Source organism: Ambystoma mexicanum, chromosome 11 (assembly GCF_040938575.1).
Source record: "Ambystoma mexicanum isolate Mex_15411 chromosome 11, UKY_AmexF1_1, whole genome shotgun sequence".
Lineage (NCBI taxonomy): Eukaryota > Metazoa > Chordata > Amphibia > Caudata > Ambystomatidae > Ambystoma > Ambystoma mexicanum.
The window spans coordinates 256,102,261-256,125,384 of NC_090934.1; the positions used below are offsets into that span (position 1 = coordinate 256,102,261).

Sequence of the window (23,124 nt, forward strand, 5' to 3'; positions counted from 1 at the left end):
AGGGTGCAGGGGAAGTTACACACGCGATAACAGCAGGGTACGTGTATTCCAGGGGTGCACGGGAAGTTCCACACGCGATTCCATCAGGGTACGTGTATTTCAGGGGTGCGCGTGAAGTTCCACACGCAATTTCAGCAGGGTACGTGTATTTCAGGGGTGCGCGGGGAGCACCACACGTGAATTGCACATGTGGGTCCTCCCAGGTGTTCCCTCTACACCCTCCACGGCCCCTGCAGGTGGCTCACACCACAGGGGCCTACCCTGCACATGTCCTGCAGGCACCCCATCCACCATGGCCATGCCCCCAGCCAACCCACATGTCAACTTGCACTACTGCCCACCAACGCATGTCCCCCTGCACCCCCAGCCACCAGGGGCACCCTCCACAGGCCCCCACCCATGTCTCCCACCACCCCCACCCCCAGCCACCAGGGGCAGCCTCCTCCAGGCCCCCACCCATGTCTCCCAGCACCCCCACCCCCCGCAGTGCAGCGGCACCCACCACCAGGCCACCACCCATGTCTCCCACCACCCCCACCCCCCAGCACTGTGGGGCACCCACCACCAGGCCCCCACCCATGTCCCATCCATGCCCCCCTGCACCTGGGTCCCACCAATCCCCAATCATGTCCGTAATGGCCATCCTCCCCTGCCAAAAGGCCCAACCAACTATCACATCCACCCACATATCAAAGGCAATGACATGTTACACACCCAATGTAAATAATGCAAATGAACACATGTCTGTCACACACAATGGCTGCAAGTGAATGTTAAAACACACAACATGACATGCATGAAAGCAATGAGATGATACGACACATTGAAGGATGAAAATAAAAATGTATTTAAAATCAACTTGAATGGAAATGAAATGAGAAAAACCACAAAGCAAAACAACCAAAAGAAGAAGAATGTCCAAGGAAAAAAATCAAAAACACACAGCACAATCCAAAAAAATGGTGACCAAAGTCACAGTCAGAAAAGTAATCCAGGTGTAAATGATAAACAAAAACAATTGCTCCATGGCGATGAAAAAAATCCAAAAAATAGAAAAATCCATTGAAGAACTATTTACAAGATAATCCCGGGTCCATGAGCCCAACCAAATGAAACCTAACTATGACAACTAACTAAAAACTGAACTACATACAAAAATGTGGCGCATTGTCCAATCGCAACCAAATAAAGAATATAAATAAAGGAAACCTAACACTAACTATATAACTATATACAAAGGCGGCGGGCAAGTCCAGCGGCTCACTCCGTGGTGTTCCGGGCCAGGGCATCATCGAACTCCTGTTCGATGTCCCGGAGGCGGTCCTGTTCCATGGCCCCGAGGGTCTGCAGGGACGACGCCGTCTCCTCCTCCAACCCCCTGCGGATTGCCTCGAGGCACTCGGCCCGCCTCAGGGCCCTCCGCATGGAGTTCTCTGCCCTGACCATTGTGAGCTGTGCCTCTTCCGCCCGCCGCCGCTCCGCACCTATCTGCTGGCCCAACAGCTGCCACACGGAAGACACTTCCCGTCCTGGGTCCTCCTGCCCTACGACCGATGCCTGCCCCTCCGATGTTGATGGCCCCGAGCCATGATGCCTCCCACGTTGACTCCGCTGCTGCCTCCGACGCCACTGCCTCTGCCAGCACGACGGCATCCAGGCTGATGGAATCCACCAACGCCGTCGTGCACGTGCCCTGCCTGATGATGCCGGCACATCCTCCATCTGCTGGGGTACAGTTGCTGTGGTGTCCACCCCTGCTGGAACTCTGACTCCCGACTGTGGCAGGGATGGGATCCCCACCGAGCTGGCTGCATTGGTCAGGGCAGGTCCACAGGGGGCACTGGTGGCATCTGGGCCGGAAGACGGCAAGGAGAACGACTGGCGTGTAGTCTCCACAGAGGAGGAGAGGGCCGCCAGATTGGCCGACACATGCAGGAAACCCCCGAACATGGACGATCCCAATTGGGCCACGTCGGCACGGTGCTCTTCGTGATGACGTGCATGCTCCTCCTGGGAAGCACGCACGGCATCACGAATCACAGCCGTGCGCATCGCGACCCCAATCAGGACCTTCTCCATACGGCCAGGGGCCCCTCGTCCGCAGGTGGAGGGGAGTCAGATGACATGGACATCCCCTCTACCTGCGGACGGGCCTGTAACGGGGCATCCCTGCTGGTGCATGGTGGTGCACCCACAGGGTCAGGGACAGCGACATGCACAGGCCCCTCCACGGTGACCTGTGCTGCCTCCTGCCCCTGCCCCTGGACTGCACCACTTGCACCAGCAGGGATGCCCGCACCAGGCCCCATGTGCGCCTCAGTGGCGGCCTCCTCCTCCTCTGTGGAAACCACCAACCTGTATGGCTCCTCACCGTCTTCCGCCGTAGCAGGTCCCTGTGGGGGCTCACCCACCCCTTCCGCTGCAGCCGTGGGGGCATCCCCGCGCCCTTGCTCCACAGCGCCGTCTCCGCTCTCTTCTTCGCTAGCCGCTACGTAGAGGGAGACATAGAACACAAGCATCAGGGTACTGTACAATGGTCCCCTAGACAGGAAGCAATAGCAGATGAGTGCCACTGTCAAAGTACACTTCCATCATGTCCCTCCACAACACATGTGTCAGTCCAGGCAAAACACACATAGTGACAGTCATGGTGCATGCCATGGACATTTCCATACATGTCCAATGGACTCTCGAAACATACAATGTACTGGTACTCACATGCATCATGGGTCATGCCTATCACATGCACACACTTCACCTCAGTCACATACATCTGGCCCCGTACACCCCAATCACAGTGGATACAAGGATGACTAGGCTGCATCAGTGAATCTGTACATTGTCACAGACATTTGTCATGCATCCATGGCATTCACAAGTCACAGACACGCAGGTCAGGCACACAGACATGGATACCATATATGTACCTGGCATCAGCACCCATCCCTCACCCCCACCCATGTCCAGGAACAGAGACTGCCATGCTCTCATGTGTACAATCTGCATAGGGCTCCCCATGTCGCATTTAAACACATGCAACAACCGTGCGGTTCACACATTACTGGTCGCACATGCATTACCATGATGTCCCTGCACACATACATGCGTACATGGCCTATGTCACACATACAGGCAAGTATCAGACAACCAGCACACTGCAACATGCCCTGTCTCACACAGCAATACTTGGCCACTTACCGCTCAACTCCAGACGGGTCTCCCTCTCAAGGACCTGGGCGTGGAGCGCTGGGTGTACGCGTTCCAGGACCCTCATCTGGATGGAACTCATGCGGCCCCGGCCCCCCTCCACGAGGCGCCGGGCCTTTATGAGGGTCCTGGACCTCAAGTCTTCCCAGCGCTTCTTGACCTTCTGGATGGTGCGGGTTGCCACCCCCTCCGCATTGATGGCAACCACACAGTCGGCCCAGATCCTCTCCCGTCCTTCCTTGTTGGCGCGGGACGATCCAAAGAGGGCATCATACTGCCCCAGGACTTGCTCCACCAGGACACCAACTTCGGTGGCAGTGAAGCTGGTGCCCCTCTGTCCCTCTGGCCGGGGGTTGCCACTGGTGCCAGATGTGGATGTGCCCGACATGGCAACCCCAGGGGCAGGAGTGGGTGGGCAACTCGGTCCTGGGGCTGGGCTGTGGAGCTATGTTATCTGAGTCGGGAGTCTTCTGTTCCAGCAGGGGTGGACACAGCAACTGGACCCCTGCAGATGGCTGATGTGTAGGCACCAAATGGCAGGGCACGGTGGCAGCAGGCAGGCAGGCAGCAGCAGATGGCACGTGGGAGGCTGCTCGGGGGACTGGGGGGCAGTAATTCGGCCTTCTGGGCAGGAGCGTGGTCTTCCGTGTGTTTTCGCGTGGCCAGCTTGATACGGAGTGATTTGGCACGTGAAAATCCTGCACGTCAGCGTGAAAATCGAGGAAAGGCCCTTAGCGCGTAAGCGCGTCAGCACGCGTACGCGATTTCATTGGACCAAAGGCCCTTACAGCGTAAGCACGTCTGTGACGTTTTGCGCACGGGCGTTGCCCTGGCAGGGCTTGGAGATCCCGCGTGCCTTTACACTGTTCTGTACGTGCTTTTCGTGCGGTGCGTGTGTTTTCCATCCGTTGGGGTTCACACGCTATTACTTCACAGCGGGTGTTGGCTATGCGTTCTTCTACATGCAAGGCAGACGGTGAGTGGTACCCCGCTCCCCCAGGCCCGATCGCGTGAAGAAGTTCACGCGAACCCCTGAAATACACATAGCCCGCTCCCCCAGGCCCGATCGCGTGAAAATGTTCACGCGAACACCCGAAATTCACGTAGCCCGCTCCCCCAGACCCGATCGCGTGAAAATGTTCACGCGAACCCCCGAAATACACGTAGCCCGCTCCCCCAGGCCCGATCGCGTGAAAATGTTCACGCGAACCCCCGAAATACACGTAGCCCGCTCCCCCAGGCCCGATCACGTGAAGAAGTTCACGCGAACCCCTGAAATACACGTAGCCCGCTCCCCCAGGCCCGATCGCGTGAAAATGTGCAAGCGAACCCCTGAAATAGACGTAGCCCGCTCCCCCGGGCCCGATCGCGTGAAAATATCTCTGTTCATGCCAAAGCATACATGCCAACATTCTGTGACCAAAAATATGTAGGAATCTAAACGTTTCAAAAATAGTAATTAGCATAATGATGACATCACAGGAAATGATGTCACATCAATTTGACTCAATGAAATGACAAGGTAAGACATCACAGGGAATTATGTCAGGTGAACTTTGACCTTATCATATCACAGGAAATAACATCAAGTGACACATGGCCATGAAGAAATCACAGGAAAGTTCTACATCATGGTTGGGTACCCCACTGTGTAGACCGGAAAACCGTCAGAGGGACCTGTGAGGTGCATACATTATAAGGAAGACTATGAAATACAGCTGGGGGTTAATAGCCGCCGATTATCAAGAAGGGATTTCAGGGAGCTGAAACAGGAAATACCAACTGAAAAGCAATACATACTTCCATGTAAGCAAGTGCCTGCTGTTGAAGAACTGGTGTGAAAAGTCGACGTGATAACACTGGGAAGTGAGGGCTGCAAGGGCTCCCGCAAACGCAGCTTGTAAGACAAGCTCCAGAACAAAAGTAATATAGAGAGACATGTATTATAACTGCTGACTGGCACCATGGGGTAGTTCCTGGGGGCCTCCCTGAGGCTCATTGCCCCTTTAAACTGAAATGGTTGAAAGGCCTTGATGCCGTCCCTGCCCTTGACACATCACATATCTAAAAAAGTAACCAATTTACCTGCCTCAGAGAATATATGTTTGCAGCTGTGTGTATACAGCACAGTCACTGGGAAGTTCACTATTCTGCAGTGAGAGACAGAGCACAAGCTCAGAGGTCTGAAGAAACACAGTATATTATCCCATGGCACCATGAGCTCAGGCAAGCAGCTCTGAGAGGCACGGATCATGTGTGTGGTGTCACGGTGTGACGCTCTGACACTTGCTTGGGTCTCATGATGCCCAGGCCCTGGGCAGAGTGTCTGTTTCACGCCATTTGTGGACAGGCAGACTACATCCATCAAATTAATGGGCCATTTAACACGCCCACCTTCATGAATCTCCAATGCTGCTCTCATTGCTCACGCTGTACAGGAATGGCTGGGTGGACTGGCTGGGCCCCAGGCAGCCAGCCAGGCCTGGAAATCGGTAGGTCTTAACAACGAAATCTGTAGGCGATAGGACTGCGTAAAATGCAGTAGCCTACCGCCCAAATCGGTAGGGTTGGCAAATATGCCATACCTAGACTGTCCTTTAGCTCCTTAGCCATTGCCTCACTGTGACTGGCCCCTGGTGTCATCCGTGCACTAGTTGCTCCATCAAAAGCTTGGCCAGCACGGTACACCATGTTTCGGTGTGCTCCATTTTGCTGCACAGATGTGGCGGCAGAGCCAACTCGGCACGGCCATGTCATGTCTCAGCCGTCCATTTGTTCTGGTGGGTTGCGACTAAAGGGGAGGGGGAAAGGAAGTGATGGGGTCGGAAATGGGAGTTGGGCAGTTGGAAAAATAAAGTTGAAGCTGTTCAGACACACGGTGTCCTAGGTGTCTTTATGAGTGTGGCCCACTCACTTAACACTATAGGCCCTGTGTGCAGTAAAGGAAGACTGAAGGCTTGGTCAGCGGTGAACTGAGCACGCCTCGCAGGACGGTGCCGCAGCAAGGACCTTCTGGCACCCGTTCTCGCGCCCATTTAGACTTGCCGCTGAGAAGGCTGGAGCACACTGTGGACACACAGCGGAACCCACTCCCACTATAAAAGAGCGGACAGAGATTTTGTGGCGCACAGCAACAGAGCGGATCCCGCTTGCCAGAGTATTTGCTGTGCACGGCAAGGCAAGTCGGTGGGTGACTCAACCTTTGAAGAGAGCCCGCACTGGGTGGCTGATCAGCGGGAGGAGCGACTTGAGAAGCATGAGCACAGTGTGTTACACACAGACCCAGCACAGTAGGAGGGTATACAGGCCACTCAGAGGATCCGTATGGTATTTTCCTGTGCCAGAGGTACGGGAAGACCTGAAAAGAGACATCACACAGCACCAAGTCCAGAGGTGCATGATCGTGGCCCGTCAGAATGTCAGGAGAAAACATCCCCATTACGGTGCCTGCAAGGGCATCCGCAAACTTCCAACCACTGATCAATGAGCCGACGGTTCTGCAATTAACGGCTGCACCAGCAGTTTAGGTCCTCACTGGACAAGATGACTGCATACATAGGCGCCATGGGTCTGCTGGTCGATCAAAGGAAGGAAAAGATGCTGTCACTGACTGTCAAACCAGAGGTAAGAGACATCCTTGATGAACTATTAGATAATGCTACTGTGATACCCTTTGATCTGCCTTGCTACCCCTAAAAAAAGAAATTTAAAAAACTTTTTTTCCATTTGTGTTAAATTGAGGCTCCTGGGCTGTGGCCAACGGCATGTGGCTCTTTGTTTCTCAAGTGGCTGGTTTTCTGATAGCTATAGCTTGTAAGATAACTCAGTGGGTTCAGCACTCGCTGCTGCAATGCCCACCTTCATGAATCTCCGATGCTGCTCTTGTTGCTCCCGCTGTACAGGACTGGCTGGGCGGACTGGCTGGCCCCAGGCAGCCAGCCAGGCCTGGAAATCGGTAGGTCTTAACAACGAAATCTGTAGGCGATAGGACTGCGTAAAATGCAGTAGCCTACCGCCCAAATCGGTAGGGTTGGCAAATATGCCATACCTAGACTGTCCTTTAGCTCCTTAGCCATTGCCTCACTGTGACTGGCCGCTGGTGTCATCCATGCACTAGTTGTTCCATCAAAAGCTTGGCCAGCACGGTAGACCATGTTTCGGTGTGCTTCATTTTGCTGCACAGATGTGGCGGCCGAGCCAACTCGGCACGGCCATGTCATGTCTCAGCTGTCTATTTGTTCTGGTGGGTTGCGACTACAGGGGAGGGGGAAAGGAAGTGATGGGGTCGGAAATGGGAGTTGGGCAGTTGGAAAAATAAAGTTGAAGCTGTTCAGACACACGGTGTACTAGGTGTCTTTATGAGTGTGGCCCACTCACTTAACACTGTAGGCCCTGTGTGCAGTAAAGGAAGACTAAAGGCTTGGTCAGCGGTGAACAGAGCACGCCTCGCAGGACGGTGCCGCCGCAAGGACCTTCTGGCACCCGTTCTCGCGCCCATTTAGACTTGCCGCTGAGAAGGCTGGAGCACACTGTGGACACACAGCGGAACCCACTCCCACTATAAAAGAGCGGACAGAGATTTTGTGGCGCACAGCAACAGAGCGGATCCCGCTTGCCAGAGTATTTGCTGTGCACGGCAAGGCAAGTCGGTGGGTGACTCAACCTTTGAAGAGAGCCCGCACTGGGTGGCTGATCAGCGGGAGGAGCGACTTGAGAAGCATGAGCACAGTGTGTTACACACAGACCCAGCACAGTAGGAGGGTATACAGGCCACTCAGAGGATCAGTATGGTATTTTCCTGTGCCAGAGGTACGGGAAGACCTGAAAAGAGACATCACACAGCACCAAGTCCAGAGGTGCATGATCGTGGCCCGTCAGAATGTCAGGAGAAAACATCCCCATTACGGTGCCTGCAAGGGCATCCGCAAACTTCCAACCACTGATCAATGAGCCGACGGTTCTGCAATTAACGGCTGCACCAGCAGTTTAGGTCCTCACTGGACAAGATGACTGCATACATAGGCGCCATGTGTCTGCTGGACGATCAAAGAAAGGAAAAGATGCTGTCACTGACTGTCAAACCAGAGGTAAGAGACATCCTTGATGAACTATTAGATAATGCTACTGTGATACCCTTTGATCTGCCTTGCTACCCCTAAAAAAAGAAATTTAAAAAACTTTTTTTCCATTTGTGTTAAATTGAGGCTCCTGGGCTGTGGCCAACGGCATGTGGCTCTTTGTTTCTCAAGTGGCTGGTTTTCTGATAGCTATAGCTTGTAAGATAACTCAGTGGGTTCAGCACTCGCTGCTGCAATGCCCACCTTCATGAATCTCCGATGCTGCTCTTGTTGCTCCCGCTGTACAGGACTGGCTGGGCGGACTGGCTGGCCCCAGGCAGCCAGCCAGGCCTGGAAATCGGTAGGTCTTAACAACGAAATCTGTAGGCGATAGGACTGCGTAAAATGCAGTAGCCTACCGCCCAAATCGGTAGGGTTGGCAAATATGCCATACCTAGACTGTCCTTTAGCTCCTTAGCCATTGCCTCACTGTGACTGGCCGCTGGTGTCATCCATGCACTAGTTGTTCCATCAAAAGCTTGGCCAGCACGGTAGACCATGTTTCGGTGTGCTTCATTTTGCTGCACAGATGTGGCGGCCGAGCCAACTCGGCACGGCCATGTCATGTCTCAGCTGTCTATTTGTTCTGGTGGGTTGCGACTACAGGGGAGGGGGAAAGGAAGTGATGGGGTCGGAAATGGGAGTTGGGCAGTTGGAAAAATAAAGTTGAAGCTGTTCAGACACACGGTGTACTAGGTGTCTTTATGAGTGTGGCCCACTCACTTAACACTGTAGGCCCTGTGTGCAGTAAAGGAAGACTAAAGGCTTGGTCAGCGGTGAACAGAGCACGCCTCGCAGGACGGTGCCGCCGCAAGGACCTTCTGGCACCCGTTCTCGCGCCCATTTAGACTTGCCGCTGAGAAGGCTGGAGCACACTGTGGACACACAGCGGAACCCACTCCCACTATAAAAGAGCGGACAGAGATTTTGTGGCGCACAGCAACAGAGCGGATCCCGCTTGCCAGAGTATTTGCTGTGCACGGCAAGGCAAGTCGGTGGGTGACTCAACCTTTGAAGAGAGCCCGCACTGGGTGGCTGATCAGCGGGAGGAGCGACTTGAGAAGCATGAGCACAGTGTGTTACACACAGACCCAGCACAGTAGGAGGGTATACAGGCCACTCAGAGGATCAGTATGGTATTTTCCAGTGCCAGAGGTACGGGAAGACCTGAAAAGAGACATCACACAGCACCAAGTCCAGAGGTGCATGACCGTGGCCCATCAGAATGTCAGGAGAAAACATCCCCATTACGGTGCCTGCAAGGGCATCCGCAAACTTCCAACCACTGATCAATGAGCCGACGGTTCTGCAATTAACGGCTGCACCAGCAGTTTAGGTCCTCACTGGACAAGATGACTGCATACATAGGCGCCATGTGTCTGCTGGACGATCAAAGAAAGGAAAAGATGCTGTCACTGACTGTCAAACCAGAGGTAAGAGACATCCTTGATGAACTATTAGATAATGCTACTGTGATACCCTTTGATCTGCCTTGCTACCCCTAAAAAAAGAAATTTAAAAAACTTTTTTTCCATTTGTGTTAAATTGAGGCTCCTGGGCTGTGGCCAACGGCATGTGGCTCTTTGTTTCTCAAGTGGCTGGTTTTCTGATAGCTATAGCTTGTAAGATAACTCAGTGGGTTCAGCACTCGCTGCTGCAATGCCCACCTTCATGAATCTCCGATGCTGCTCTCGTTGCTCCCGCTGTACAGGACTGGCTGGGCGGACTGGCTGGCCCCAGGCAGCCAGCCAGGCCTGGAAATCGGTAGGCCTTAACAACAAAATCTGTAGGCGATAGGACTGCGTAAAATGCAGCACTCGCTGCTGCAATGCATGTGTGATCTGCAGGTTGCAGGTTTGACTCCGGCACGGTCAACTCAGCCTTTCATCCTGCTAAGGTTGATAAATGAGTACCAACACAGGTTGGGTGATATCGTATGTATATGTGTTCTATATGAATCGCTTAAGCATACGTGCTATATAGTAACACGTCATCGTTTGGCCTTGGACGTCTGCTTGCATTCACAGTAACTTGGTAATATGGGCCTATATGCGCTGATATTAACAATACATATTGTGATCCATTCTTGAATGAAATGTATATCACTTTACAGTGATATCGTAACCATACTTTTCGTAGTGTACTTAGAAACAATGCTATGTGATGCCACTTCCTGTTTTGCCAAGGGGTGAAATGTCATGTTCCATCACTTCCCATGATGTCACTTTGGGGTGAGGTCAAATGACATCACGTCCTTTGATGTCATCAGAGGTTAAGGGTCGTGTGATGTCACTACCGCTACCACTGACATTTTGGTGAAATGACGTCCCTGGTAAATGGGAATCCACAGGTTTAATCAACATCTGATGTAAATTTCTATATGCCTGTATATAGAGAATGAGTCCAGTTTACCTTCACTGTCAAGATAATGGTTGTGTGACTTGCAGAACAAAGGTTAGTTAGAAAAGCCTTGCTCTGTTGGTAGAAATTACGCTGACGACACTCAACTCATTTTCAGGCTGCCCTCTGCCACCTCCTCTCCCTCTCTCAACTCTGATTGCCTAACTGCCATTCAAGATTGGTGTGCCGCCAATGATCTTTGTCTGAATGCCAGCAAGACGGAGATCCTCCTCATCGGCACACCTTCACCATCCTTTCCCCTCACTCTCTGGCCGGCCTCCCTTGGCCCTCCTCCTACCCCCACGTGCGAGGCTAAGAACCTTGGGGTCATCTTTGACTCCACCCTTTCCTTCTCCGCCCACATCTCTGAGGTCTCTAAAAAGTAAAATTTCCGACTGCACCTCCTCAGAGGTACTCTGCCTTTCCTCTCCTTCCCCCAGAAGCTCATGGTATCCCAGGCTCTGGTTCTCTCTAGCTTGGACTATTGTAACAGCCTCTTTCTAAATCTACCTGCCTCTACTCTCCGCCCTCTGCAACTAATCCAGAACTGGACTGCGAGACTTGTCCTTGGCCTCAAGCCCTGGGATCGTATCTCTCCAGCTCTGAAATCTCTCCATTGGCTCCCAGTGGATGCAAGGATTAAATTCAAAACCCTCTGCATTGTCTACAAGGCTTTCTGGGGCCTGGGTCCAAAATACCTTCAGCTATCCCTCCGCAAATACCTCCCCTCTCGAGCTCTTCGCTCCTCTACCTCCAGCTCCCTCAGGGTCAGTCGTTTTTCAAAGAAACGAGCTGGGGGTAGACCTCTGTCTTCGGCTGGGGCCTCCCTCTGGAACAGCCTCCCAGCCACTGTAAAACTTGAGGAGAACCATCTCTGGTCCCGGAAGCACCTCAAGACCTTCCTCCTTTCTTCTGCCTTCGCTCCCCCTCTCCCCTGCTGATCTGTTCTCTCTTGGCACCGTGCACCTGGCCACCCTCTTCCCTCCGGGCCCAGGTACTTGCTCACCCTGCCAGCCTCCCGCACTGCCTCCGGGCCACCCCTTGCACTGGGGTCTGTATCTGTACCCATACAGCCCCCCCTTTTTCTTCCTACATTTATCAGACCTACCCTGCCTGCTGCCTTAAACCTAGCAATTGCAAATTGCTGGCTGCACTAAAACTGTTTGTTGACTTTATTATTTATTTATTGTTATTTATCTGTTTCTCCTCTGCTTCGCACTTTCCACTTCTCCCCCCTTCCATGCACTCCCCCCCCCTCCCGTGCACTTGCTCGTTCTCAATGTCACTGGGCCTAATAAGATCGCTGTTTTGTTCTCCCCTGTTCCCCTCCCTTGCCTTGTCGTGCTCTGAAACACTTGTGTACGAGCGCGATATAAATAAAATATCAATATTAATAGAAAGATGGGCGATTGTGTTTGAAGACCAGCTGCTAACAGAGATCTCTGAGTGACCAATAAATAGCAGGTTTCAAAGCTAGAATGCATCACGCAAGGGTATATCCGTTGCAGATATAAGTGCATCACCTGGAGCTTCAAAGTTGCTGAATTTAGTTTCTTATTCAATGTTACAGAGGTCATCCAGTAATCTGAAACACACCCTGTCTGTTATACGTCCTGTCTCTGTTTCTATTAAAAACTACCCAACTGGCAATTCGACCATGCGCCTTTCCCAGAACGCCTTGGTTAATTGCATATTTTTCTGTGGTGTTGTGGTCCTTATTTGACACCAAATGTGATTTTATTTCCACGATTGTTACATAGCTGCTTGTAATGTTTTCTGGAGCCTGTTTTTTCACTAATTACTGAGTATTTATTTACTAGCACTCTTCTAGTAATGGGAGAACAGAAACATGGGAACGTCGATTCAGAAATGTTTGTGTAAAAAGGGTTTCTGCCGTGAGTGGTACACGGAGGGATGCGGGGTAACCTGCAGCTCTCCGTGCGGAATCGACATCAAGAGATTTCGGAAACATAATTTTTGTAAATGGGGCAGCTAGTGATCGCTCGTCCGTGCGCCCCGAAATTGCAAGTTATATAAAAAGATTGGCGTGTGTGTTCTGTAATGTTCTCGGTAGTTACCTCTGTGCATTTGTAAATGTTAATATTTGTTGGGATAGTTCAGCCAGTTATTTCTTTTATGGTACTCTTTGCTCAGTATGTTTTAAACAGGTGATTCATTTCTGCGCCTTACTCTCAAGCACTCCCCTCAACGACCTCCTGTGGTGGAGTGAAGAGCACCTCTTTCATCGTTTTCAGATCAGTGTCTCGTCTCACTCCAGTGCGCATATCTGCTCTCGCCAGCATCTCTGTTCATGCCATAGCATACATGCCAACATTCTGTGACCAAAAATATGTAGGAATCTAAATGTTTCAAAAATAGTAATTAGCATAATGATGACATCACAGGAAATGATGTCACATCAATTTGACTCAATTAAATGACAGGGCATGACATCACAGGGAGTTATGTCACGTGAACTTTGACCTTATCATATCACAGGAAATAACATCAAGTGACACATGGCCATGAAGAAATTACAGGAAAGTTCTACAAAATGGTTGGGGACCCCACTGTGTAGAGCGGAAAACAGTCAGAGGGACCTGTGAGGTGCATACATTATAAATAAGACTATGAAATACAGCTGGGGGTTAATAGCCGCCGATTATCAAGAAGGGATTTCAGGGAGCTGAAACAGGAAATACCCACTGAAAAGCAATAAATACTTCCATGTAAGCAAGTGCCTGCTGTTGAAGAACTGGTGTGAAAAGTCGACGTGATAACCAGGGGAGTTGCTAGGCCTGGAAAAGACCCGGGGCTAAGCTGATGTCAGAACTGTTGGCACTGGGGGCTAGCTAGTCTTTTGGCTGTAGCTCCTGAGATTCTATCCGGGGCTACAACCAAAAGATCAGGGGCTATAGCCCCCTTAGCCCCCCCCTAGCAACGCCCCTGGTGATAACACTGGGAAGTGAGGGCTGCAAGGGCTCCCGCAAATGCAGCTTGTAAGGCAAGCTCCAGAACAAAAGTAATATAGAGAGACATGTATTATAACTGCTGACTGGCACCATGGGGCAGTTCCTGGGGGCCTCCCTGAGGCTCATTGCCCCTTTCAACTGAAATGGTTGAAAGGCCTTGATGCCGTCCCTGCCCTTGACACATCACATATCTAAAAAAGTAACCAATTTACCTGCCTCAGAGAATATATGTTTGCAGCTGTGTGTATACAGCACAGTCACTGGGAAGTTCACTATTCTGCAGTGAGAGACAGAGCACAAGCTCAGAGGACTGAAGAAACACAGTATATTATCCCATGGCACCATGAGCTCAGGCAAGCAGCTCTGAGAGGCACGGACCATGTGTGTGATGTCACGGTGTGACGCTCTGACGCTTGCTTGGGTCTCACGATGCCCAGGCCCTGGGCAGAGTGTCTGTTTCACGCCATTTGTGGACAGGCAGACTACATCCATCAAATTAATGGGCTATTTAACACGCGCACATTCATGAATCTCCAATGCTGCTCTCATTGCTCACGCTGTACAGGACTGGCTGGGTGGACTGGCTGGGCCCCAGACAGCCAGCCAGGCCTGGAAATCGGTAGGTCTTAACAACGAAATCTGTAGGCGATAGGACTGCGTAAAATGCAGTAGCCTACCGCCCAAATTGCTAGGGTTGGCAAGTATGCCATAGCTAGACTGTCCTTTAGCTCCTTAGCCATTGCCTCACTGTGACTGGCCGCTGGTGTCATCCGTGCACTAGTTGTTCCATCAAAAGCTTGGCCAGCACGGTACACCATGTTTCGGTGTGCTTCATTTTGCTGCACAGATGTGGCGGCAGAGCCAACTCGGCACGGCCATGTCATGTCTCAGCCGTCTATTTGTTCTGGTGGGTTGCGGCTACAGGGGAGGGGGGAAAGGAAGTGATGGGGTCGGAAATGGGAGTTGGGCAGTTGGAAAAATAAAGTTGAAGCTGGTCAGACACACTGTGTACTAGGTGTCTTTATGAGTGTGGCCCACTCACATAACACTGTAGGCCCTGTGTGCAGTAAAGGAAGACAAAAGGCTTGGTCAGCAGTGAACGGAGCACGCCTCGCAGGACGGTGCCGCCGGAAGGGCCTTCTGGCACCCGTTCTCGCACCCATTTAGACTCGCTGCAGAGAAGGCTGGAGCACACTGTGGACCCACAGCGGAACCCACTCCAACAACAACAGAGCATGCAGGGATTTCGCCGTGCACAGCAACAGAGCGGATCCCGCTTGCCAGAGTATTTGTTGTGCACGGCAATGCAAGTCGGTGGGTGACTCAACCTTTGAAGAGAGCCCGCGCTGGGTGGCTGATCAGCGGGAGGAGCGACTTGAGAAGCATGAGCACAGTGTTTACACACAGACCCAGCACAGTAGGAGGGTAAACAGGCCACTCAGAGGATCAGTATGGTATTTTCCTGTGCCAGATCTACGGGAAGACCTGAAAAGAGACATCACACAGCACCAAGTCCAGAGGTGCATGACCGTGGCCCGTCAGAATGTCAGGAGAAGACATCCCCACTACGGTGCCTGGAAGGGCATCCGCAAACTTCCAACCACTGATCAGTGAGCCGATGGTTCTGCAATTAACGGCTGCACCAGCAGTTTAGGTCCTCACTGGACAAGATGACTGCATACATAGGCACCATGGGTCTGCTGGTCGATCAAAGGAAGGAAAGCATGCTGTCACTGACTGTCAAACCAGTGGTAAGAGACATCCTTGATGAACTATTAGATAATGCTACTGCAATACCCTTTGGTCTGCCTTGCTACCCCTAAAAAAAGAAATGTAAAAACGTTTATTTCCATTTTTTTAAATTGAGGCTCCTGGGCTGTGGCCAACAGCATGTGGCTTTTTATTTCTCAAGTGGCTGGTTTTCTGATAGCTATAGCCGGTAAGATAGCTCAGTGGATTCAGCACTCGCTGCTGCAATGCGTGTGTGATCTGCAGGTTGCAGGCTTGACTCCAGCAAGTTCAACTCAGCCTTTCATCCTGCTGAGTTTGATAAATGAGTACCAACACAGGTTGGGTGATGTTGTATGTATATTTGCTCTATATGAATCGCTTAAGCATAAGTGCTATATAATAACACATCATCGTTTGGCCTTGGACGTCTGCTTGCATTCACAGTAACCTGTTAATATGGGCCTATATGCGCTGATATTAACGATACATATGGCGATCTATTCTTGTGTATGAGATGTATATCACTTTACAGTGATATGTAACCATATTTTTCGTAGTGCACTTAGAAACAATGCTATGTGATGCCTCTTCTGTTTTGCCAAGGGGTAAGAAGGTCATGTTCCATCACTTCCCATGATGTCACTTTGGGGTGGGGTCAAATGACATCACGTCCTGTGATGTCATCAGAGGTCAAGGGTCGTGTGATGTCACTTCCGCTACCACTGACATTTTGGTGAAATGATGTCCCTGGTAAATGCTAATCCACAGGTTTAATCAACATCTGATGTAAATTGCTATATGACTGTATATAGAAAATGAGTCCAGTTTACCTTCACTGTCGAGGTAATGGTTGTGTGACTTGCAGAACAAAGGTTAGTTAGAAAAGCCTTGCTCTGTTGGTAGAAAGAAGGGTGGTTGTGTTTCAAGACCAACTGCTAACATAGATCTCTGAGTGACCGATAAATAACAGGTTTCAAAGCTAAAAAATGCATCAAGCAAGGGTATATCCGTTGCAGATATAAGTGCAACACCTGGAGCTTCAAAGTTGCTGAATTTAGTTTCTTATTCAATGTTACAGGGGTCCATCCAGTAATCGGATACACACCGTGCAAGATAGCGATATATATATATATATATATACGTCCTGTCTCTGTTTCTATTAAAAACGACCCAACTGGAAATTCGACCATGCTCCTTTACCAGAATGCCTTGGTTAATTGCATATTTTTCTGTGGTGTTGTGGTCCTAATTTGACACCAAATGTGATTTTATTTCCACGATTGTTACATAGCTGCTTGTAATGTTTTCTGGAGCCTGTTTTTTCACTAATTACTGCGAATTTATTTACTAGCACTCTTCTAGTAATGGGAGAACAGAAACATGGGAACGTCGATTCAGAAATGTTTGTGTAAAAAGGGTTTCTGCCGTGAGTGGTACACAGAGGGATGCGGGGTAACCTGCAGCTCTCCGTGCGGAATCGACATCAAGAGATTTCGGAAACATAATTTTTGTAACTGGGGCAGCTAGTGATCGCTCTTCCGTGCGCCCCGAAATTGCAAGTTATATAAAAAGATTGGCGTGTGTGTTCTGTAATGTTCTCGGTAGTTACCTCTGTGCATTTGTAAATGTTAATATTTGTTGGGATAGTTCAGCCAGTTATTTCTTTTATGGTACTTTTTGCTCAGTATGTTTTAAACAGGTGATTCATTTCTGCGCCTTACTCACAAGCACTCCCCTCAACGACCTCCTGTGGTGGAGTGAAGAGCACCTCTTTCATCATTTTCAGATCAGTGACTCGTCTCACTCCAGTGCGCATTTCTGCTCTCGCCAGCATCTCTGTTCATGCCATAGCATACATGCCAACATTCTGTGACCAAAAATATGTAGGAATCTAAATGTTTCAAAAATAGTAATTAGCATAATGATGACATCACAGGAAATGATGTCACATCAATTTGACTCAATTAAATGACAGGGCGTGACATCACAGGGAGTTATGTGACGTGAACTTTGACCTTATCATATCACAGGAAATAACATCAAGTGACACATGGCCATGAAGAAATCACAGGAAAGTTCTACAAAATGGTTGGGGACCCCACTGTGTAGAGCGGAAAACAGTCAGAGGGACCTGTGAGGTGCATACATTATAAATAAGACTATGAAATACAGCTGGGGGTTAATAGCCGCCGATTATCAAGAAGGGATTTCAGGGAGCTGAAACAGGAAATACCCACTGAAAAGCAATAAATACTTCCATGTAAGCAAGTGCCTGCTGTTGAAGAACTGGTGTGAAAAGTCGACGGGATAACACTGGGAAGTGAGGGCTGCAAGGGCTCCCGCAAATGCAGCTTGTAAGGCAAGCTCCAGAACAAAAGTAATATAGAGAGACATGTATTATAACTGCTGACTGGCACCATGGGGCAGTTCCTGGGGGCCTCCCTGAGGCTCATTGCCCCTTTCAACTGAAATGGTTGAAAGGCCTTGATGCAGTACCTGCCCTTGACACATCACATATCTAAAAAAGTAACCAATTTACCTGCCTCAGAGAATATATGTTTGCAGCTGTGTGTATACAGCGCAGTCACTGGGAAGTTCACTATTCTGCAGTGAGAGACAGAGCACAAGCTCAGAGGTCTGAAGAAACACAGTATATTATCCCATGGCACCATGAGCTCAGGCAAGCAGCTCTGAGAGGCACGGACCATGTGTGTGATGTCACGGTGTGACGCTCTGACGCTTGCTTGGGTCTCACGATGCCCAGGCCCTGGGCAGAGTGTCTGTTTCACGCCATTTGTGGACAGGCAGACTACATCCATCTAATGAATGGGCCATTTAACACGCCCACCTTCATGAATCTCCAATGCTGCTCTCATTGCTCACGCTGTACAGGACTGGCTGGGTGGACTGGCTGGGTCCCAGGCAGCCAGCCAGGCCTGGAAATCGGTAGGTCTTAACAACGAAATCTGTAGGCGATAGGACTGCGTAAAATGCAGTAGCCTACCGCCCAAATCGGTAGGGTTGGCAAGTATGCCATAGCTAGACTGTCCTTTAGCTCCTTAGCCATTGCCTCACTGTGACTGGCCGCTGGTGTCATCCGTGCACTAGTTGTTCCATCAAAAGCTTGGCCAGCACGGTACACCATGTTTCGGTGTGCTTCATTTTGCTGCACAGATGTGGCGGCAGAGCCAACTCGGCACGGCCATGTCATGTCTCAGCCGTCTATTTGTTCTGGTGGGTTGCGGCTACAGGGGAGGGGGGAAAGGAAGTGATGGGGTCGGAAATGGGAGTTGGGCAGTTGGAAAAATAAAGTTGAAGCTGTTCAGACACACGGTGTACTAGGTGTCTTTATGAGTGTGGCCCACTCACATAACACTGTAGGCCCTGTGTGCAGTAAAGGAAGACTAAAGGCTTGGTCAGCAGTGAACGGAGCACGCCTCGCAGGACGGTGCCGCCGGAAGGGCCTTCTGGCACCCAATCTCGCACCCATTTAGACTCGCCGCAGAGAAGGCTGGAGCACACTGTGGACCCACAGGGGAACCCACTCCCACTACAACAGAGCGTGCAGAGATTTCGCCGTGCACAGCAACAGAGCGGATCCCACTTGCCAGAGTATTTGCTGTGCACGGCAAGGCAAGTTGGTGGGTGACTCAACCTTTGAAGAGAGCCCGCGCTGGGTGGCTGATCAGCGGGAGGAGCGACTTGAGAAGCATGAGCACAGTGTGTTACACACAGACCCAGCACAGTAGGAGGGTATCCATGCCACCCAGAGGATCAGTATGGTATTTTCCTGTGCCAGATGTACGGGAAGACCTGAAAAGAGACATCACACAGCACCAAGTCCAGAGGTGCATGACCGTGGCCCGTCAGAATGTCAGGAGAAGACATCCCCACTACGGTGCCTGGAAGGGCATCCGCAAACTTTCAACCACTGATCAATGAGCCGACGGTTCTGCAATTACCGGCTGCACCAGCAGTTTAGGTCCTCACTGGACAAGATGACTGCATACATAGGCACCATGGGTCTGCTGGACTATCAAAGGAAGGAAAACATGCTGTCACTGATTGTCAAACCAGTGGTAAGAGACATCCTTGATGAACTATTAGATAATGCTACTGCAATACCCTTTGGTCTGCCTTGCTACCCCTAAAAAAAGAAATTTAAAAACGTTTATTTCCATTTTTTTAAATTGAGGCTCCTGGGCTGTGGCCAACAGCATGTGGCTTTTTATTTCTCAAGTGGCTGGTTTTCTGATAGCTATAGCCGGTAAGATAGCTCAGTGGGTTCAGCACTCGCTGCTGCAATGTGTGTGTGATCTGCAGGTTGCAGGCTTGACTCCAGCAAGTTCAACTCAGCCTTTCATCCTGCTGAGTTTGATAAATGAGTACCAACACAGGTTGGGTGATATTGTATGTATATTTGCTCTATATGAATCGCTTAAGCATAAGTGCTATATAATAACACATCATCGTTTGGCCTTGGACGTCTGCTTGCATTCACAGTAACCTGTTAATATGGGCCTATATGCGCTGATATTAACGATACATATGGCGATCTATTCTTGTGTATGAAATGTATATCACTTTACAGTGATATGTAACCATATTTTTCGTAGTGCACTTAGAAACAATGCTATGTGATGCCTATTCTGTTTTGCCAAGGGGTAAGAAGGTCATGTTCCATCACTTCCCATGATGTCACTTTGCGGTGGGGTCAAATGACATCACGTCCTGTGATGTCATCAGAGGTCAAGGGTCGTGTGATATCACTTCCGCTATCACTGACATTTTGGTGAAATGATGTCCCTGATAAATGGTAATCCACAGGTTTAATCAACATCTGATGTAAATTGCTATATGACTATATATAGAAAATGAGTCCAGTTTACCTTCACTGTCGAGGTAATGGTTGTGTGACTTGCAGAACAAAGGTTAGTTAGAAAAGCCTTGCTCTGTTGGTAGAAAGAAGGGTGGTTGTGTTTCAAGACCAACTGCTAACAGAGATCTCTGAGTGATCGATAAATAACAGGTTTCAAAGCTAGAATGCATCAAGCAAGGGTATATCCGTTGCAGATATAAGTGCAATACCTGGAGCTTCAAAGTTGCTGAATTTAGTTTCTTATTCAATGTTACAGAGGTCCACCCAGTAATCGGAAACACACCCTGTCTGTTATACGTCCTGTCTCTGTTTCTATTAAAAACGACCCAACTGGAAATTCGACCATGTGCCTTTCCCAGAATGCCTTGGTTAATTGCATATTTTTCTGTGGTGTTGTGGTCCTTATTTGACACCAAATGTGATTTTATTTCCGCGATTGTTAAATAGCTGCTTGTAATGTTTTCTGGAGCCTGTTTTTTCACTAATTACTGAATATTTATTTACTAACACTCTTCTAGTAATGGGAGAACAGAAACATGGGAACGTCGATTCAGAAATGTTTGTGTAAAAAGGGTTTCTGCCGTGAGTGGTACACAGAGGGATGCGGGATAACCTGCAGCTCTCCGTGCGGAATCGACATCAAGAGATTTCGTAAACATGGTTTTTGTAACTGGGGCAGCTAGTGATCGCTCGTCCGTGCGCCCCGAAATTGCAAGTTATATAAAAACATTGGCGTGTGTGTGTGTTCCGTTGTGTTGTTTGTAGTTACCTCTGTGCATTCGTAAACATGAATCTTTGTTACGACAGTTCAGCCAGTTATTTCTTTTATGGTACTTTTTGCTCATTATGTTTTAAACAGGTGATTAATTTCTGCGCCTTACTCTCAAGCACTCCCCTCAATGACCTCCTGTGGTGGAGTGAAGAGCACTTCTTTCATCGTTTTCAGATCAGTGTCTCGTCTCACTCCAGTGCGCATATCTGCTCTCGCCAGCATCTCTGTTCATGCCATAGCATACATGCCAACATTCTGTGACCAAAAATATGTAGGAATCTGAACGTTTCAAAAATAGTAATTAGCATAATGATGACATCACAGGAAATTATGTCACATCAATTTGACTCAATGAAATGACAGGGCATGACATCACAGGGAATTATGTCACGTGAACTTTGACCTTTTCATATCACAGGAAATAACATCAAGTGACACATGGCCATGAAGAAATCACAGGAACGTTCTACATCATGGTTGGGTACCCCACTGTGTAGAGCGGGAAACAGAGGGACCTTTGAGGTGCATACATTATAAGGAAGACTATGAAATACAGCTGGGGGTTAATAGCCGCCGATTATCAAGAAGGGATTTCAGGGAGCTGAAACAGGAAATACCCACTGAAAAGCAATACATACTTCCATGTAAGCAAGTGCCTGCTGTTGAAGAACTGGTCTGAAAAGTCGACGTGATAACACTGGGAAGTGAGGGCTGCAAGGGCTCCCGTAAATGCAGCTTGTAAGGCAAGCTCCAGAACAAAAGTAATATAGAGAGACATGTATTATAACTGCTGACTGGCACCATGGGGCAGTTCCTGGGGGCCCCCCTGAGGCTCATTGCCCCTTTCAACTGAAATGGTTGAAAGGCCTTGATGCCGTCCCTGCCTTTGACACATCACATATCTAAAAAAGTAACCAATTTACCTGCCTCAGAGAATATATGTTTGCAGCTGTGTGTATACAGAACAGTCACTGGGAAGTTCACTATTCTGCAGTGAGAGACAGAGCACAAGCTCAGAGGTCTGAAGAAACACAGTATATTATCCCATGGCACCATGAGCTCAGGCAAGCAGCTCTGAGAGGCACGGATCATGTGTGTGGTGTCACGGTGTGACGCTCTGACACTTGCTTGGGTCTCACGATGCCCAGGCCCTGGGCAGAGTGTCTGTTTCACGCCATTTGTGGACAGGCAGACTACATCCATCAAATTAATGGGCCATTTAACACGCGCACCTTCATGAATCTCCAATGCTGCTCTCATTGCTCACGCTGTACAGGACTGGCTGGGTGGACTGGCTGGGCCCCAGGCAGCCAGCCAGGCCTGGAAATCGGTAGGTCTTAACAACGAAATCTGTAGGCGATAGGACTGCGTAAAATGCAGTAGCCTACCGCCCAAATCGGTAGGGTTGGCAAGCATGCCATAGCTAGACTGTCCTTTAGCTCCTTAGCCATTGCCTCACTGTGACTGGCCGCTGGTGTCATCCGTGCACTAGTTGTTCCATCAAAAGCTTGGCCAGCACAGTACACCATGTTTCGGTGTGCTTCATTTTGCTGCACAGATGTTGCGGCAGAGCAAACTCGGCACGGTCATGTCTCAGCCGTCTATTTGTTCTGGTGGGTTGCGGCTACAGGGGAGGGGGGAAAGGAAGTGATGGGGTCGGAAATGGGAGTTAGGCAGTTGGAAAAATAAAGTTGAAGCTGTTCAGACATACGGTGTACTAGGTGTCTTTATGAGTGTGGCCCACTCACATAACACTGTAGGCCCTGTGTGCAGTAAAGGAAGACAAAAGGCTTGGTCAGCAGTGAACGGAGCACGCCCCGCAGGATGGTGCCGCCGGAAGGGCCTTCTGGCACCCGTTCTCGCACCCATTTAGACTCGCTGCAGAGAAGGCTGGAGCACACTGTGGACCCACAGCGGAACCCACTCCCACTACAACAGAGTGTTCAGAGATTTTGCCATGCACAGCAACAGAGCGGATCCCGCTTGCCAGAGTATTTGCTGTGCACGGCAAGGCAAGTCGGTGGGTGACTCAACCTTTGAAGAGAG

The 23,124-nt window shown here is 49.9% G+C and overlaps 3 non-coding genes across 3 annotated transcripts; all 3 read left to right on the plus strand.

Moving 5' to 3' along the window:
• The first annotated feature begins 12,603 nt into the window (after positions 1–12,603).
• Positions 12,604–12,743, plus strand: LOC138505406 (U11 spliceosomal RNA). The gene has a single exon (XR_011280193.1). It is a non-coding gene; the product is annotated as a U11 spliceosomal RNA (small nuclear RNA).
• A 4,094-nt stretch (positions 12,744–16,837) lies between these two features.
• LOC138505416 (U11 spliceosomal RNA) lies at positions 16,838–16,977 on the plus strand. Its single transcript, XR_011280202.1, has one exon. It is a non-coding gene; the product is annotated as a U11 spliceosomal RNA (small nuclear RNA).
• A 3,895-nt stretch (positions 16,978–20,872) lies between these two features.
• On the plus strand, positions 20,873–21,012 carry LOC138505418 (U11 spliceosomal RNA). The gene has a single exon (XR_011280204.1). It is a non-coding gene; the product is annotated as a U11 spliceosomal RNA (small nuclear RNA).
• The last annotated feature ends 2,112 nt before the right edge of the window (positions 21,013–23,124 follow it).